Source organism: Dromaius novaehollandiae, chromosome 8 (genome assembly GCF_036370855.1).
Source record: "Dromaius novaehollandiae isolate bDroNov1 chromosome 8, bDroNov1.hap1, whole genome shotgun sequence".
Classification (NCBI taxonomy): Eukaryota; Metazoa; Chordata; class Aves; order Casuariiformes; family Dromaiidae; genus Dromaius; species Dromaius novaehollandiae.
In genome coordinates, this window is record NC_088105.1 from 17,161,717 (window position 1) to 17,179,194 (window position 17,478).

Consider the following 17,478-nt stretch of genomic DNA (forward strand, 5'->3'; position numbering starts at 1 on the left):
CAGGAATTTTCATGACTCCTCCGTGAAGGCCATCAAGTCTGCAGTTCCCGAGGGCTCATTCTTCGCCACTTCTTTTCCTTAACAAGGAATGATTACAGGATACAACGAGTTTCAAACCTATCCATATGCAGATGTCAGCAAGTTATGTACCTTGTCAGTAGATGGGAACAACAAGTACAGTCACTTTGATAACACAGTATTCAATTACAATGAATATTTGAATTAAAAACAGATGGCACAAGCTTAATTGAAAAATCAAGTTGCTTGGCAGCAGAATGCAACATGAGGAAACGTCTGACATTAATTTTAGTAATAAAAATTATTTCTTTAAAAGCATACTGAAAGGAACTTCTTGGAAACTCCCAATTCACCCAGGTATTTCTCAGACAATACTTTACCTATTACATAGTGAATTTAAAAAAGCATTTTAATCATGACTGTTTTCCCATCTTGTGGCAAGGAAAAAAACATCTGTTGACTATTTTGGAAAACTGCCTTAAGACTTTCGTTCAAACTGCAGAACCCTGAAGCTGATTACTTCCAAGGAATGAGCCAGTCTTTATGCTGTCTCAAGTACTCTTCGGAAAGAAAACGTAATGGAAATGTGGTATTTGGGGGCTGTATTCAGCACTGAGTTCAGAAGAGAGAGAGATAGGAACAGGGGCACACAACCCTTCATCAGGCCTTCAGCCCCTCTGCACGTTTGCTCTGCCCCCGCCTGTGTATCTGCCCTGCAGTTAATGACTTCGTAGCAATTTAAATGAGTTCCACTTTCCTCATCTCTAGGAGACCAGCTATGAAAAACTATCTGCCGAGTCAGCAGCGCTACCTCAGTCCCCAGAGCACAGTCTCCTCCGGGCCGATGCGCCAGCCCGCAGAGCCGAGCATCACCTCCGCCAGGTCCTGGCACCCCGGAGAACCTCTCCCACCGCAACCAGGCCTTAACGCTGCAGAGAAAAGGAGAGGAAAAAAGACTTAATAAATAAGGAAGTAAATAAATAAAATCAGGAGGCAAGGCCTGCCTCTGCTCCCCGGCAGCGGCGTGGCCGGAGCCCGGAGGGCGGGTGTTGCTCGCAGGCTTGTTCCGCCAACTGCTGCACTTAGCGGCTCGTCGGGGCACTTGCCGCCGTGCCGATTTCCATCTCGAGCCCCGGCGTGCCAACGCGGATCCGGCCTGCTGAACCCGGCCGAGCGTCGCCCACCGCCCTGGGTGCAAGCGCAAGAGAAAGATATACGTTTACACTTCGGCTGTTTTATTTAGCTTTTCAGATTAAACAAAGCGACACTGAAGGTTAAACAAACTTTACAAAGTAAAATCTATTGTCGCAATAGGAAAAGCAAGTAAACACTGCAAAACTGAAAAACAGCCAGTTTTCCCCTGCTCAGTATTTTCTGAGACCATTGTTTATATCCTCATGCTAGAGCTCTGCCCATGCAGAGAAACTGTTTAATAAGCTGATTTAGCTACAACACTGCAAACCCATGTGTAAGCCTTATCACTTTTGTTTTGGATGGGCTGGACAAAATGGCGAATTGCAGTATGAACCCCGCATTTATTTTAAATAAAAGAGACCATGAATTTTGCAAAAGGAGGAGGAGCACACACCACAGGATTAACTATGAGGTAACTTGAAAAGAAGCCACTTCACGCAGCTTCTATGTGGAGTAGGTTCCTCTATAGCATAGCAGATAGGAGCAGTGGCTGGGAAAGCGATGCTAAGAATATTAGGCTACGTAAATTACCGTTTCAGAACTACTTGCTACAATGAAAAAGCAAATTCCCAATGCCGACGCAATTAGGGACAAGAAGTTAACCAGCATATGTTTCTTTAATTAGCTTGACATGAGAGATGCTGAACTCTTTGCCCTTGTGTGTCTGAAGCCATCCAGAATCAACTAATTTGTTTTTTTATACATAAAGATATAAAAAATTTTGAATTTCCACTAATTGGGATTTCAGGGTACTTGTATGACACATCAAACAAATATTTACTTCAGTAATTCAGTTATGTCTCCAGAGTCACCTCAGATAAGATATTTTGGCTAGCCAACTACTATTCCTTCCCCCGACTTAGCAGATTTTTGCTCTTAGCGCACACATCCGCACAGCTGACTTTGCTTTAAAGCAAGACAGAGCCCAGCTCCTCTTCTCCACAGTGCTTCCTTCTCTCACGCAGTGCAAAGGCATCTCCAGCAGTGAAAAAGTTACATAAAATCTCCTTGATGCAGTCAAAGGGAAATACCAGTGCCAGCACCCAGCAACAGGCATTTTCTTTATGAGATATTTGTATTATTTTCAGTAAAATGGTTACATTCACGGATGTCTTAGGGCTCATCTGCAAAACTTTGAATACAAAGCTTTAATTGACTGAAGCTGGCAAAAGGAAAGATAGGTTCTCTCCCGGGACAATCACAATCTTGTACCTAACCCCACAGGAGCAGGACAGAAGAAACCCTCCTTTGCTGGGTACTAAAGGTCATAATAACAGTTGGACCAGCAGAGAAAGCAAATACTATTAGCAGATGATGATTCAGGGAAAGAAAAGGGCATGTTGGAGTGAGGCAGGAAGGAAGCAGAAAGCAAGAGGTTAAACAGAGGAAGAATGAGAAAATTCAAACTCTACGTTTGAAAACCAGTCACTACATATATATTAAGTTTGTATTAAATCTGCAAAAAAGATCTGTAGAGTATGCGGCAAGTGTTAAAACAAATTTTCAGAGATTCTTCTAGATGTCAAAGGTATCAAATAACAGCCCAGGTAATCGTGGTTCTGTTTAAAGCTAATGTCCAATAGAGGTTCTATTCTTTGCTCTTTTAAATACCATAAATTCTACTAATATTTAGGCTCTGGTTTGCCTTTTGCAAATCTTCATCTTCTCTGCAAAGAGATCAAAAGCTTGAGTCATAGTAAGAAAAATTTCAACAGAAAACAAATATTTTGATTGTACCAAGTACTTTAACAACTAAGTAACTCCCCTTCTACTCCCATTTGAGACCATGTTGCTTCCATGTTACACTGAACTTAATCCACGATAATTTATGCTTTAGGGACTTGCTTCAAAGACTTTTTTTGCCTTTTAAAAATGGTTAAAAGGAACTACGAATTAAAAAGAAAAATTTTTTGTAATTTAACGTTACATTACTAAACATACTTTGTATATTCAGAAATGCTCTGTGAAAGATTAGTTATTCCTTTAGTACATTTTCTCACACGGAAGAGATTTACAAAACTCTGCTCTGGTGCAACTGACCTGCAGGCAGCAACCTCAAGAACTGCCAGTTCTTCCTCTTATACAACCTGCTTTGAGCTTTTTTAACTTAAAATTATTTTCAACCTGTTTAACTGAAACAGCAGCAAAAAGATCAGATGCTTTTGAAAACACCTTCCAGACATCTAAAACCATGGAAACCAACACCATGTCTTAATTAAATCTATTAGAATCAATGAAGTACAAAAATCTTATTTTAAGCGCAAAGCAGCCTTGCTTTGTCTTCCACTCTAAAGAGAACATTTGAAGGTTGGAAGGAAATGGGAAATAGTAGCACCAGCAGAACTTTACCTCAATTAGTAGGTAGAATACATGAATAGACATTTATCCTCAATTGTAACAATCTTATACTGTCACCTTAAGCTTTACATGATCAGTATATGTCCTCTGCATCTACCATTCCATGCCCCCCAAAATTACCTTGTAATTTATTTTTCTTCAAGTTTCATACAACTGTAGATGCTTTGTAAATGTTTTTAATCCAAGGAAAGAAAAGAAAGAACAGAAATATGAAATACCTAAGCAAGCATCATTGAGTAGGTTTCCAAAGGGAAAAAACATTGTTTTCTCACCCATGGAAATCTAATTCATGCATGTCCGAGACTAAGAGGAATGGGAAGGGAAGCAAGGGCTTGAGTGGCTTTTCTATAGTTACTTTAAAGCCATCCTTAAACATGTTTATTACATGAAATATTCACCAGACTTGTTTTAATTTTCAGTTTCTGTTTAGCATTCATTACACCATATTTGCTTCTTTATGCTTCCTGATGCCCTGCCACGTAGCTATCTGTCACATCCAGAGAGGTTTGATTCCTTTGGGTGCTCCAGCAAAGCCAGCAGGGAATTCCTTATTTAAGAAACCCTTTTTACGTAGCTAAATCTTCCATGAGTACCTTTGAAAATCTACCCTATAATACACTGACATTAAAGAACACAGAAGGAGCTGATAGACGGGCAGCTTTTAAGGAAGTGAGAAAGAAAGAGAAAATGTATGAATAATACTTTGCAAATTGTAGAGCAGTAATAGTTTTTCCTGTGGTCCTCATCTAGAAAGTGCTGCTGGACTGTTGTTACACATCCTCATTATTGCTGATATTATTTTTTATATTAGCAAATAATAACCTCACATTTATTATGCACACTACTAAAATACCTATTGCAAGATTCCACTACAATTTGAAGCACATTAGTTTATTTCCCAGGAAAACTCATTTCTCATTCATTCATTTCAGCTTTAACCCATACACTTTTAAACTCTACAGATTAAATATGTCTATGTTTTATTTTTAACACTATCATGCAATATTTCCAGCAGGTGTATTCTTGGTATATGATAATGATCAAGTGCTTCATTTCAGATGCCTTTATGGCAGACGTTTTTTCCATTTCCTTGAAAGAGCAAGCAGTGTGATGGTATTTCATAACCATTCACTGCAACTGCTGCTTGAATTAAGACAATGTGTATGATTTTAGTTAATTTCATTATATTCCTAGTGACAAAAAAGCTACTGAAGTTTAACTAGTATTGCTGGTTGAGGAAATTGTGGATATTCAGCTGTTGAGACCACAAACGTAATTCCATAGCTTTGTTGCTCAGAAGTAAATCGCTAGGCTGTCCTCAAACAGCAAAATCAGAATAAAACTACTGTCTTGTCTCCGTTAAGCAATGTTAAATGTGTAAAGCAGGAAACTTCCTCCCCTTTTTGCAAAAACAGAATGCCTCATGCTAACAGCCCTCATTGCTGTAAACAGGGGCAAAGCAGGCGGGCAAAACGACGAGCTGAGAAACCCGCTCCCTCCTCCCAAGCCCCTTAGGCGAGCTCACACAGTGCGCTGAGCCCAGCCCTCCTCTCCCCCACCCACCTTCTACAAATAAGAAAGGATGACAAGAACATATGCCGGGTAATACCTCGTATAAAACACATTTCATTTAAACAACGCTTCTATCAATGAACAATCCTATGAGGTACAAAAATTTCAAAAATTCTCCAGGGCACCTGTTTTACTTACAAAACTCTTTCTTACTCTAACTACCAAACCTACTTTGCTCAAAATTGTTAAGACCTTGGGTCAAGGAGACAGTGGCATTAGCACTCAACAGAAAATGTGCTTCTCTACACTAAAATAGCCATTTAAGCAAGAATGTGGAAATGATTTATCTTGCAATGTTTGAAGTTGGATCTTCACCTCAGCTATGTCATGACTGCACAATCAGTCAGAGAAGGACTGTTATACTTTCATACAAAGAAAAGGATATTCAGCTCTTCACTATGAGTATCTAAGAAGTAGCATTGCCTTTTAGAAAATAAGAAAAGGTATAAATATTACCTAGCAGAAACATTCATATTTATAACATCAGAGTTAGAGAGCTTCAGTGTTTCAGTCCCCAAATATAAATCTCAAAATGTTTAATATTAGAAGGGCAATGTAATTTCACTGAAAGCTGTTTCATTTAAATAAAGCTATATTTGCAATCCTAAATATTACAGTGCTACAATTAATGTGAGACAATCAGAAAAATCAAACTGAAAACTTAAGCTCATTTGATCAAGTCTTGTGAAGAAAATCAGAATTTTGAGAAAGAAAAAACCATGGGATTAAGTTTGAGTTTGGATTTAGGGGCACTATTTATTCATTCATTATCCTTTAACTGTTATACAACCCATAGGCATTTTAAAAGTACAAGACTATAAAAAGCTGTCCAGTAATGCAGGCCCAGTACTGAAAATATTTATGTATTCACCTAACAGGATTTGCAGGATCAGACCCCAACCAGATGGTCTTCCAGAGATATAACAAGTCCAACGAGATCACAAGAACATGCACCCGTAAGAATTTGGGGGGGAGGGAGGGGAGTTTTTTTGGTTTTTGTTTTTTTTTTTTAACCAATGCTGCTATTTCTATAAACATAATTACCTTTAGAAATCCTCTTCCTTAAGAATCCATTAAGTTGCTGATCTGAAAAATAAACAGTTGTCGTAACTATGGTCGCAAGCACTTCTACTGGAATTGAGAAAGCTGCCCACTTACAGACAATCTGGCTCTTAATCTATTTTTCTTCTGTAACTTCTATCAATTTAGTGTATAAATAAAATTCAACCGTTGTACTCTCAAAGAATTAGAAAGTTCAGGTTTCTCATATTTGTAGAAACTCTCACAGTAAGAATACCAGAATTCAATGCAATAATTGAGGCAACTAGAAATATTTAGCCAAAAAAAAATGTTAATTTCCCTCCTTTCAACCTGTCATAATTGTGCACGTTCGCAATCAATGGATCTTTAGTCCAATATTTCAAGGTTTCAGCCATTACCCAGATAAGCAACAATGCAGTCATTAAGACAACATGATCATAGCCATATTCCTAGCATGTATATACAATGGATTAGGAGTATAAATTATGGACTTAAACTGCACTGTTTTTATAAGAACTTACAGTATTCTTTGTTTGAATAACATGTAAATATGAAAAGAAATGTCTATACATTATAAATGGGTATAGCACAGGATTACTCCTATATGCACAGAGTGAAAAATCTCTGCATAAATCAAGAAGTGATATTCAACTTTCAAAGAACAACTGCAAATGAAATTATCTGCCTTTCCTTTACATTTATATAAATTCAGGGAAAAGACAGCATAATCAGTTAGAAAGGATAGGCATTATAACTAAAATAATCATTTCCAAACATACTATGCACGCTGTATATCTCTGTTTATACCACTTGCATTGATCTCATGTATATATGAAATTACTCTAGTTTATGTTCTGGAAGAGAGAATCTCAAACCATAAATACTGCTTTTAAAGTGAGTACATCAGAGAGAATATTAATGGCATGACGTGGAAGGAGATGAATGCATGGACCAGAGAGGCGACTCAGTTCTCAAGGCACAGAAACATGTCAGCAGACTTGACCTCCTGGCCTGAAGTTCTAGGCAGAGTACAACAAAAGAAAAGAAACTATCGGCAATTAAAATAACGAACAAAAATGAAAAAACGTGCTGATGAGCATTTTAAATCAGGCTCGTCACAAAAAACGTGCTGATGATCATTTTAAATCAGGCTTGTCACAAAAAAAGCAGTAGCCACGCCACATTCACTGCCTCCCCCATATGTGCCAGGATAAGTATTTGGATAGGCCACAAAGAATTGGATGAGGAGACTGATTTACATGAAAAATAACCCTTTTTTTTTTTTTGCTGGAGAGAATAAGCAACCAAGGACAGCAGAAGGTAAGCTTGCTTCTTTCAGTAATAGCACCAGCTTAAAGTATTCAAAATGTAGCCTCAGAATACAAGACCACTAACTGTACAAAAGCCTAAATAAAAATCTCTCACACTATTACCATGAACTTCTTATTTCATGATGAAAAAGGTGGAATAAAAGATATTATCATTTCCTACCAAACTTACCTACAGTAATTTCGCTCTGCCCCAGATTCAGTAAGACAGTGCTTAAGGTAGACTGCAAAATGTATAAAATGTGATTGTATAAGATGTGCTGCCTTAGCTTATGATAAAATTTTAAATCAAACTGAACTTGTAAAGTCTTTCTATGATCAATTTGCAATATGAGATGGTTATTTCCATTTAGCTTAAAATGGATTACTCTTCAACGTAAGCTAAACAACATCTGGTTTAAATCAAAATAACAGTTTGTGGAAGTTTTATTAAAATGGTACAAAAAATACATTTTAAATGCAATTGATATAATTTTCTTCTTTCTCCAGGGAGGAAAGACCTTGCTAACATTTAAATCATTATCTGGGCAATTACAGTTACAGTTCTCAAAGCTATTGTTCAATATTCCCTGCAGTTTGCAAGTGGTTCATCTATGCAATACTACCAATTTACCATGCAAACCCAAACTAATTTCTGTCTGCATGTACTATTACAAGGGGAAGGTGCCTTTTCTATATATCATCCATTAAAAAAGAAAAAAAAAGAGGGGGCAGGAATTAATAGAAAGGTATTTATATACAGAAGTTTAGAAAAGTCAAATGTTTGTTAGAATTAAATATCCTGCTAAAAATCTCCCTCGCAAATGAAACAAATGGTTTTGTATGGGCAACAGACCAGCAAGTCACGTCCCTCTAGGGCTTCTATATAATACAGCTCTACGTCTTGCTTATACTGCTGCTCACTCTATTAAATAACCTTCAAAAGGAGTAGATATCTGATGGATTATTGTATTATAAATGGATAATTTGTAGCAATAGCTCATCTATAGGAATACAGAACTTGCAACGCCAGATAAACTATCTAGTGTATCTGGTCACGTAACTTGCATGATGCAATGCAATTCCTGATGCTTCAATAGGAGCTATAAAAACTCCAGTTCATCCTCACTATCTTTAATACTATTTAAACCGATATACTACATTATAGTTAATAGCACATAGTTTGCCTACTAAAATGTTACCCCAAAACCATTCAAGATCTCTTTGTCAGTAACTTGCGACTACAAAGCTAATCACTCAGGCTGACATTTTCATCAACCATATTTGACACAGTCCAGTTCTTCCTGTGCATACATGCATGAGCATATTAATACATACAGTCTTTAGCCAGAAGCCTTCCTGGCTTCTAAGACTGTTAAGGAAAATTATATTGTCTTAACCATGCAAAAAAAAATTTTTTTTTCTTTGAAAAGCTCTGGCACTCCCAGAGACACCCGAGTTTCAGTAGGAAAGTATCCTCTGTGTCAGGGGTACATGGCTTCTTATTCTCAAGAAAATCTACCCAAATGCAGCCACATTAGACGTCTCAAAAACTGTAGCTTGCCCTGTCCTCCAGTATGCTGCAACATGCCCTCCCTGTCCATGGCAGGAGGGGTAAAACCAAGCTATCCCTGCAAAGGCCAGTTACAACAGCTCCATGCCATGGCAGCAGCAAGCATCAAACTTAGGCCATAGTTTCGCACACAGGGAACACGACTGAAGCTGGCCTTGCTGATCCCACTCTTCCCGACCGCCAGGGCATGTTTCCATCCCCACGTAACTCTCAGGGATGCTATCGCAAGCACTGGTGAAGCTACCTGATGAACAGAGAGAGGGGAAAATAAAACAATCCATGGCTTTCATTTAAAAAAACAAAACAAAACAAAACAAAAAAAACCCCTCCTTCCCCTGTTCATTAGGCAGCTGTATTAACCCTTGGCCTGCCTCAGGCAAGAGGATGACATGGAGTTGGGAACAAGCAGCCACGGGACAGCTGGGCTCCCTGGAGACAGCATCGGTCAGGGGAGTCGAACCCTGGTGCGAGAGCAGGGACTGCCTCCGGTGCCCTCTGCGATGCTGAAGAGACGCCCAGGCTGCAAGCAGGCACCAACCACCTGGCTCTGGGGCAGAAGAAACACAATCCACGCACAGACAAAAGGAAGCAGCACATAAGGACAAGGAGCCTGATGGAACTGAAACAGAAGGGGAGAACAACACTTGCAGCTTGATGCAGAAACTGGTCAGGCAAGGAAAGCAGGAACAGAAGCAACACAATTCGGACAGGAGGAGAAGGGAACACGTAACAGAAGTTGGGATTAAAAGAGCGGGAGCCCAGAGAGAAAAAAGGCAAAGACTTGTATAGCAGGGAGACCCGAATGAGATGACTGCAGTATTTGCTTACTGAGTTGTTAAGAACTGCACTAAGAGAAGCAGGATTGGAAAAAAGTAGAAGGAACAAGGATCAAGTCTGAGATAACAAGCAATAGTCTATCTGATAGAGTTACTGCTTCCTGGTCTGCAATAAAAATCAAAATAACCAAGTACACAATTTTTAAGATGTCAACATCTACCTGTGAAAACAACAGATGTTTTCCCTGCCAGGGCTGATCCACAGAGGGTGACAACTGGCTGCTACCGTCAGTTACTCTTTTAGCTCAAGTGACAAGAGTCCTTGTCATCTGAGGGCTTCAAACCTGCTGCTGAACTAGAAGAACATCAACAGAAATTCCTCCATTTGATATTTTGTCCGTTTTCTCAATATGCTTTCTTAAAAAACAGGAAAACCACTAACAAAAGGCTATGTAAGAATATCAAGATTACAATTTGAAGCCATAAAGGATAGTTGTTAAATATTTTTTGGCAAATTCCCTGGACTCAATAATGAATGACACACATGAATCAAAGGGATGGCTATGGCTTTCTACTTTACTAGAGCAAAAAATTCCATAAAATCGATAATTACAGCATTCAGCAATAATTTGGCTTTGCATCTCATCACAACAAAGTGGATAGTATCCTCCAACATTTTAGTGAAACATTACCCCAGTACCTACCCTCTGAAAAAAGGCAACATTTCCTTTGCAACATCTCAGAGGACACAGGATTTTCACATCAGTCTTCACTGCATTTACATTATATATACTTGACAAACTAAGTACACACACAATATGCACTGAAGAGGTTCTTTACAAGCATGAAAAATATATCTGCAAGCGTAAACCAACACACAAAGACTTACTGTTTAGAGAAGCAAGAAAAGCTGAAGATGGAAATATTGAGTTAGTCCAAACAACATCCACTGATAAAACCCAAGGACTGTGATGAAATCAAGTCTAACAAACAAAAGAAGTGCAGAACATAGAAACGAAAAGCCCGTAGCTGGTATGCCAGAAAAATGCTGAGCTCAGTCAGAAAGCATTACTTAAAACTAGTCCTCTTATAGGTGTCTGAACGGTCTGAAACTTCTTAACGTAATCAATAACCCCACCAACACCTGGAATCCCAGGATTCACGGCAATATCATTAAGCATTACTGCCCTGATCCTGAGAAACGGCCAGACCAGACGCAGCCGAGCAAGAGTGGACCCAAATTACATTGCCATAATATCCAGCTTTGGTTAAGCCTTCAAAAACATCTGGAATACAAAACTTATGTTCCTGCAGTCATCCATGCCCTGTATACATTTTTAATCCCTATCCTTTTTAATCATTTTTCGCTTTCTGTTTTAAAAAAAAAAAATCTGGCTCAACCAGTCAAGACTGAATCTTTTGCAACAACTGAGCCCGTGACTAGAAGAACAGCTAATAGCAATGCCTTAAACAGCCCAACACTGTTACCACTTATCAACAGACTGATAAGATAATGCTTTGTGCCTGCCTTTCTCCAGCAGCAAGATTTCAAGTTAAAGTCTGAACGAAAAACAGAAGCTGCATTCTCTCTCGTTTGCTTTTTTCTTTTCTTCTGCACGAGCTCTGAACAAGCGCAATTTCAAGTCAGCCTATTTAACTTTTTGGAGGAGAAGAGGTAAAAAGCAATTACCATCCCCCAAATTGTATAAAACATTGTTAGATAGATGTTTCCTTACAGCAACCTTCCACAGTTAACAGGAAAGGAAAGAAGGAAAGTTAATAAAGTATAAAGAACTAAACAGTATTTTATTTCAAAATGCTTTAACTCTTTTTTCTTCTTTATCTTTAACAAAAGGCTAAGAAGATTTATCATGGAAACTGCCTGCAATTTAAAAGACTGATGTGTCCCAACTAGAAATCTCAAATGATATTTAACTGTTTAACACTGCATAGTTATAGGACTCCCAGCAATATCTTGAATTCTCTAGCCCATCTGTTCCACTATGCAATGCACACTCAGAGCCCCCATTGTACTACGTCCTATAAACAAATAGTGCGTCTCCCCAGCAGAAAACCTGGCATTCCTGTTTTCCATTGACCAGTGAGCAAAGTTGTCAAGAAGGCATCGCAGTTTGCAGGTTTTGTTTCATACAGCATGTTAAGATAGAAAAACAGAAATAATTGGTTTACCATAATTTTGCCAGCAAGTGCAGAAACTGCATAGCACCTGCCCTTCACTAAGAATTTACCTCACACTCCTTAGCATAGTTCTTCCCCTAGGAAAAAATAAAAAAAAAATTTCTACTTTCTAATCCCCAGAGAATTTAACATGAAGTTGCAAAAATAAAAGCTTCTCATATCAAATTAGTCAGGTCTAATCTCATAAAATAAACTTTATGGTTAAGTCTTCTCATTTGTAGAAGAAAACAAGTTTAGAAGGTTCTTTCTGAATCTTTCTAAAAAAACAATCAATGCACTCACTGTTCCACACATCTTTTGACCTCCCATGTTAAAGTCACTTCTCATGATCCACAAGATATATTCTTACGGTTTTAGCATATCATTTTCCTGGAACATGTTTTAAAGACTTCAAATGTTAAATGGTAACTGCTGTTTCACCTGTTTAGTTTACTCAGGTCTGAATAACATGTGCATACTCTAAACTTAGGTTTTTTTTTTTTTAACAGCAGAGAATTCCTTCAGACAAATCACGCTCTAAATGAGGCACCCTCAATCAAAGCACCTGATTCAGCTACTCACCCAGGCTGTGGCTTTATGGGAGTAGCATCCATCATCACCAGGGAAATAACCTGCTCTTCAGATGGACATATGGTTAGGTCTTTGGCTAAAAGAAAGGGTCTAACAACCTATTTTTGCTCTTTTATAGGATAAAAAACATATTATTACCTGATCATATAGAACCAGTCCTATAGATATGATTTCTCTCTCACTGAAAACCAAATCTCCATTCATTATCTTCACTTCTCACTTGAGTTTGTTGTCCTCCTACACAGGCATCTCCTCTACCGGAGACAGCACAATTCAGACTGACATTGCTGGAACCTTGAGAAAGCCCTAAACTAGCAGGTAGTGCCACTACTTAAGAATGACAGATGAGTCGCTATTGTTAAAGGAAATTGCTGAGCATTGCAACTTGAAAAACACTGCTAAAGTTGGATGGAGCAAAAGGGTCTCCTCGACAGGAAACAGCCACAACATTTATGTGCCTTCTGCAAAATTCTTTACTTTTTTAATATAGTCCACCAAGAAATTTGAGCCTCCCTCTACTTCAACATATTGCATTACAGACTTGCAGATATGCATAAAAGTAAATGGAAAACAAAGAAAAAGCAGTGATTTTTCTGGACTCTTAAATTTTAAGAAAATACTGCTATTTTGAATGCCTCATTGTTGTGCATCCAAATTCAGAACAGGTCATTACAGAGCATTTTAAGATATCAGCAGACATCTTACCAGTTGCACAGCCCCTCTACTTTCCCTCTTCCCCGCCTTCTTGCCACAGAAGATCATTCCTGTAACAATATCTATATTTAGAGAAAAAGCTCTGTTATTTCTAAATTTTGCAAGCTGACTATTTACAATACATTTTCTAATCTTTTGGTTTTGCTCATTGATGGGCAAATGGGGATCCTCTGTTTTATTTGTGTCTTTTCTGGCTGAGAAATATATTAAAAAAAACCCAGCTCTTTCACAAGCTTGTGCCAGCTTCATTGTCAAGACAAAGGTCACTGCATTGCTATTCATGATGACCTACAACTGTACCCATTTAAAGACTTCATTATGCTACATTAGAAGGAACTCTTTCTCAGAGGTTTTCATTTAGCTTCATTGTGAGGAGAACAAAACACGTAAGCATCAGAATACGGTGTTAAAAATAGTAAAGCTGATTATTTTAGCTACCAACAGTCTATTCGGTTTGCCATCCTCTATGAAGACATCAGTCAGAGAATGATTTCTGGAGCTAAGTGAAATAAAATATGAAACTACTTTTATTCTAGAGTGCATCTCCAGACTCCACAAATTAAAATTTAACACATCTACACAGAAATTGATTACAACCTCTTATAAAACCAGAGGTTCCAACTCCTCCAGAGATGAGTAATTGGTTTAATCCTCATCTCCCAAGACCATTATAAAAGTAAACTTGGAAAGAAGTTTTAATTAAGACTGCTCATGAAAAACACTTTTCCATCACTTAAACATTTCATACAGATTTAATGCTACGCTAAAACCACCAAGTGAAGTCTGCACATGTCTCATTACAGGGTTTGATGGACTAAGTACATGAACTGCTTTATGCTATAATTTGGCCAAGCTTTCTAAGGTTGACAAGTTTCTTAAGGTAAATAGTTTGATATTTTTCCAGACACTCCTCCATTGATTATAGTTGAATAATCTTCTGCACTACAGCTGTCCAGAATTCAGATAGTAGAATTTTGGCACAGATTTCTGCATTTCATTTTCACAAAGTGAATCAATACTAGGAAACAGCAGGTCTTTCAAAGAAAAAGTAGGTGTTCTAAGAAATGGAACTTGCTGTGCCGTAAGTGTCACATTTCCAAACCATTATTGACCATAGTCCAGCTGAATGAGGAAGGCTGTGTTTTCTCCTTCCAAGACTGCTGGACTGCCTATTGCCACTAAAGCCATGGGGTCATGAACTTCTACAAGTAAATGTGTTATCATCAACCTGGCCAAACTCCAAGTAGATAGCTACCTTGCACCATATAATTGCCCTTTTCAAATGCATACACTATTCCCTCTACGTCTCATAACTTCCTTCTAAATTAATCCACATTTCCCTCTAGAGAGGCATTTTTGTTTAATAGATAAGAGGACCCACAGGCCTACCTTGCATGTCCTACTTTAAGGCACCTCAGCAGAATACACGAGATGTTTTATTACACTTCTATATATTTTCCCATTATAGGAAAGCAAATTGATTCATAGGAAAGCAAATTGATTCATAACTTAGTCACTCGAGGAGTTGCACATGGATTTCTTTGTAAATTCTAATCTTCAGTAAAGTCTTTGTTTGTTTTGATTTCTACTCATCTCAGAGTCTGAGAGCACTCTGAGATTTGCTTCCCCCGAGAAAAAATATTCAGGATCTTTGAGCAGACTGAAGGCCACCAATATAATTTCTGGCCATATTCCAGCACTTCCACACATGTCCCAGTCATGATTCTAACCTCCTATCCACTGGGAACAGAGCACAAGCAAGTGGAGAAGCACACTGTAAGGGGAGTTTTGGGGATTAAAAATAACCAGAGTCTTCTGGCCTTTGAGGAGTATCTATACGAGCTAAATTCCAAACAGTAACAGCCTACCTTTAGATAAAGCGGGTTTTAGCATCAGAGGTGACACATGCACTACTATAGCATACCTGACACTCACTGCAGTTCCTTCATGATAATCATTATATACCACAGTAGTTCACAGAACGTTTTGAGATTTGTGGCATTAAATAAGAGACTACTTAAAATATATTTTAATGGAAGACAGAGTCTGTTAAAATAATCAGATACACACAATTTATTTTTTCATTCTTTCTTCATTCTGAATCTATTCTGAAATAGTATTTTGTCAAATTTATGACCAAGTTACTAAGTACACAGGCAGCTTTCTAGTGTTATATTACTTAAGACAGCCTTTGGTTTTAAATAAAAAGTAGAAAGACAAAAATTTAGTGATATGCTATAGACAAAAATTTGCATTATCCTAACTATAAATGTTATAAATCAAGCATTAAAGTTTAGTCCGAACTAAATCTTCCTTTTAATCCTCAATTCACCCCATCTTGTACGTGCATTATGACAGACTGATTACATGATGACATACTATTTTTTCCAAGCAACACTGCCTTGCTGTTTATATCTGCAACAAATAGGATGACAACACTCAGAGAATGAAGTGGGACTGTACTTAATGTCTGTTATCTGCAGAACCTGGCTGCACTTGTCACAGATGCCACATTTACAGTGAACAGCAGAAGGAAAAAGGCAAAGTAGTGATTTAGCCTGCTGAATGTCACCTTAGAGAATTCATTTCCCCCTGTGACTCAGCCCCCAAAAACGGCTATTCCACATTTCCTAGGCTAGAAACGATTTTTCAGTTTCTTTTTACACAGACACAGAGTTTGAAACAGCAGGGGTCTTACACCAGGAAGTCAACTCCAATCAATGTCCAAGAGATGAAATTCCACTACCTATCTCTCCACGTCACAGGCATCAAACTGAAACTGGGCATCTAAAACTAGCGTAAGATTTTAGCATTAGTGTCACTAAAAACCATAGGAACATCAATATGGGGATATTAAAAAATGAATTTATTCTCTTTTATGCCAGACATAGCCAGGTGTTACAGTCTGTGAGGAAACAAACGATGAAATAAATCCGGGTTTTAACTGTGAATAAAAAAGGAGATACAAGACATGTTTTGAGCATGGTTAACAAAGCATACCTATGCCTCACAGCTGTTCATTCAGTAAACAGTGCATATGCTGTGCTCCAGATGAAGCACAGGGAAATGCTGTGCAAACAAAATACTGTGCAATACTTTCTTAAGTGCTTGCACAAATAAAAATACTGCACGAAAGTCATGTTAGAAGAATACAAAAAGTGAAGACTCTCCAATTTATAGAAGAAGCCAAAAGGCAAATTCTCCTGTAAAAACATGCAACACCCATAGGGGTCACATAAAAGAAACTGCCATTTGAAGTAACATAATAACCAATTGCAATAGCCGTCTGTTCTCCTGGATGGGTCACCTTTAGAAGATACAGCCACGGAACATTCAAGTCTCAGAATGCAAATGCATTTTCAAAAACTCTCGACTAAAATGATCAGATTTTCAAGAACAGCCAATGATGCAACCACAGCCACCCATCAACCTAGTTAAAGTCCTAGCTTCACTATAGGATACTGCTGGTTTTCCAAAAAAATCATTTTATTTTGTTTTTAAAAGAGGCATGGAATGAAAAGGCCAGCAGAACATGACAATTTTCCTGCTTAATCTTATTTTAGGAAATACAAAAGCAATTTTTGTAGAAGTTTTACAGAGAAAAATAGAGCATAGAGTCTGCAACAGACTAAGCCTGGAAAATTCCAACCTAAATGGTTAAAAGCTGGCAAAGTCGGGGGGGGGGGGGGGGGAGGAGTAAAGACAGGATCCTTCCATTTTAAAGTATCCTGACTCCACCAGCACATACAATTAAAAAAAAAAAAAAAAAGTGAGAATACTGCAGTAACTTGCGCCATCTTACATGTATCTTCTAAAGGTTTCCAGCAGATATCAGGCAGCTTTTTTTCCATCAGCAGTTCATAAACCTGAAAATTTGATCTCCCTTCACACCATCACATTTTCACATTTTTTTCATTCCCTTTCCACAAGTTTCCTACTCTAAAAATCTCACCCGCTGCCCACAGCTTGGTGTCCAGTTTACCTAGTTCAGGAACTGCTATGAGGTTCAGCCATGTTCTTCTAGATCACCTGCAGGCAGGCTGGATGCACACTTTCGGGGGCTGTGGGCATACAGACACACATCCTAATGCACTTGTCCCAAAGCAAAACATGTTATGTGAGCCACCATAGTAAGAAGCACAACACTATGCACAAT